Source organism: Homarus americanus, unplaced genomic scaffold (assembly GCF_018991925.1).
Source record: "Homarus americanus isolate GMGI-L3 unplaced genomic scaffold, GMGI_Hamer_2.0 scaffold52512, whole genome shotgun sequence".
Taxonomy (NCBI): domain Eukaryota; kingdom Metazoa; phylum Arthropoda; class Malacostraca; order Decapoda; family Nephropidae; genus Homarus; species Homarus americanus.
In genome coordinates this window covers 12,081,990-12,085,049 of record NW_024735442.1, presented here as the reverse complement: position 1 = coordinate 12,085,049, position 3,060 = coordinate 12,081,990, and the positions used below count along the sequence as shown (strand labels likewise).

The following is a 3,060-nucleotide window of genomic DNA, read 5'->3' as shown; positions in this document are numbered from 1 at the left end:
CTCCCCCTGTCTGTCTGTCTCCATCTTCACTCCATCATCACTGTCACCATCATTATGTCGTCTCAACTGTCACTATCATTATGGCATCACAACTGTCATATCACTATGTCATCATCATCATCATCAATCATCATCACGAGTCACTATCATTATATCATAACTATCACTATCATTATATCATCATAACTATCACCATCATTATGTCATCACAACTGTCATTATCATTATATCATCATAACTATCACCAACATTATATCATCATAACTATCACCATCATTATATCATCAAAACTGTCACCATCACTGTCATCACCATCAACACGAGTCACCATTATTTATCATCACCATTTACCATCACTACCCCATCACTATCACCACCATCGATACTTGATCACACCTTCCATGCATGTATTCACGTACACACAAATATCATTATGTACGGTTGTATACATTCATGTACGTACTAGACATGTACTGTATGTAAATTTGGATATATTCAGAGTTATTTCAGCAAAACATCTCGTATACGGATGTGCGTTTGTTCCCGGGTCCATTACACCACCGGTCGCCATAAAGAAAATACTTTGTCAGGAGTGGGATTCGAACCCACGCCCTCAGAGAGGACCAGAATGCCCATGACCCAACTATCTGAAGGGAAGTTTTACCTTGAGTCTGGCGCCTTAGACCACTCGGCCATCCTGACGATATAAATATCTATATACATACATATATTTAATAATTTTTTTGGCAATTAACCCAAGTCCTGCCTCATCTTCATGACACGTGGTGCCTCAACCTGTCCACCCACCGCAAGCTGCGCCCGCTGCTGTCTCCACCAGGTCCACCACCCCCGGCTACCCGTACCCCACCCGCATGTTGACGCACACGCCACTACAATCACACTAAAAGGTATGTCCTTCAATATTGTCAATGCCTATGTGTCTCCCTCCACACCATATCACTTCCACCCCCCACTGTACTTCGCCACGCCTAGTACATTGGCAACCCTGAGCCTGGCCGCACTGTTTGTAAACTTTGTGGTCAGCCCGACTCTCACACCCTCTCTCACTACATCCTCACTTGCCCTATGACCTCCTCCTACAGGTCCGCAGCCATTACCAACAACTCTTCCTTCCCTGACCAGATATCCCTCCTGGTGACAGGCTTGGCACTTGACATTATTAGGAACCTGCCACACTTTGCCATAAACAGATAAATTGTACAGGGAATTTTTCCCCACACACTCATCATTTTGTCACTTTATGCAACTTTCTGACAAAACCCATGACCCTTCAGGCTTTTACGCCCTTACTGCATGGGTCATAAAGGCAAGCATGAACTCCGCATGCTTCCCAGATGGGAGCTGTAAACGCTTCTGCGCTTCACCATGCACAGGATGTAAGGGGGTGCCCAATAAACTAGCCCCCTCGGGGGTAATCTAAAAAAAATCCATCACAGCCTCCCCATTCATCACCACCTTCGCCATCACCATCAGTGTCATAATCACCACCACCATCATCATCATTAGTGTCATCTTCACCACCACCATCACTATCAGCCTCATCATCATTGTACATCCATCAACCCATCATCATATTCACGATCACCATCACACTCACTAATACCATTAATCATTCTCAGCATCACCATACTCAAGCTAACCCTAGCACCATCATAAACACCGTAAACACTACCATTACTTCTTGTGTTATTGTGCATCATTATCACCCCCACCACTATCACCATCATCCACACCATAATCACAACCATCCCCACCACTGTCACAGCCACTACCACAATTATCCAGGTCCCCAATTACTGCTGGGTAGTTTTACTTTGCCCGGGGATTGAACCCGGGTCCACTCGCTTGCGAGGTGGGCTTGCTGACTATCACACCAACGGTCGCCATAAAGAAAATATTTTGTCACGAGTGGGATTCGACCCCACGCCCTCAGAGTGGACCAGCATGCCCATGACCGTTCTATCTGACTCCACTCCTGAGTTTACACCACTTAGCATTGTCAATCCTCTCTCTTCCTGAGCGGTAGGGAGGGGAGGAGGGAGAGGGGGGTGTCAGGGGAGTTGTTTTTTGTGGGGGGAAAACGGGGTACTGGGGGTGAGGAAGGAAGTGTACAGTATCTGAGTTGGGAAGATTACAATGCAGAAGAACCCTTTGACAGAGAGAAAGATAATTTTTAGGAATGTAAAAGGTAGTTGCTGATGACATTCATTTATTGATTGTTTTACATTTAACCACATAGGTGTCTACATGTTCAGACCAGACTCAAAAGTTCTAATAATTCAGAAGTATATTGAAAATAATGCTGTCTTAATTATTTTTACAACTCCCTATTGTATTGTATGTAAGCATTTTACTTAATGCCACTTACTTGCCTACCCTAACCTACCCTCTTTATTATTTGACTCTATCACCTGCCCAGACATCTCATTATCTATTCATAAACTATCACTATCATCACCATCACCACCTATACTACCACCGCCATCCCCATCGCCACCACAACTACCTGCATTTCCAGTAGCAACAGTAACAACGCCCCCTCCCACTAACACTTCACCCTAACTAACCACACAACCACCACTATCCGTGAATAATTACACATCCGTCTATCACCACCTCAATCCACCCACCCACCCATTTAACCAACCTCCCAGCTACTACTACCACCATCACCACCACCACCAACAACAGCCAACCACAACAAGCATTCTTATCAATTAATTGTAGAGAGCGAGCGGGGAGGGTGACCGTGTACCTATCGTGCGTTAAATCAGTTCCGACCAGTTTCTGAATATCAAGTAGATTGACCGACAGGCCCTGACAGCCCAAACAGCCCCCAATAGCCAGTTAGGGGCCGAGAACTGGTCCCAGATAAAGTTGAAAACAAGGAAACACTTAATTAGACGTCGGTGATTAACGACGTTCCTAACCAGTATTAAAGATAATGGGGAGGTGGCCTTGCCCGGCCTCATCCCAATAAGCCCCACCCCCCCCCACCTCCACCACACCTCCCCTACACCACCACACCTCCCCTACACA

The 3,060-nt window shown here is 45.7% G+C and overlaps 1 non-coding gene across 1 annotated transcript; it reads right to left on the bottom strand.

The window, feature by feature from the left end:
• Positions 1 to 584: 584 nt before the first annotated feature.
• Positions 585 to 702, bottom strand: Trnal-caa. The gene is made up of 2 exons: positions 665 to 702; positions 585 to 629 (listed from the first exon to the last, which is right to left on the bottom strand). It is a non-coding gene; the product is annotated as a tRNA-Leu (tRNA).
• Between the last annotated feature and the right edge of the window lie 2,358 nt (positions 703 to 3,060).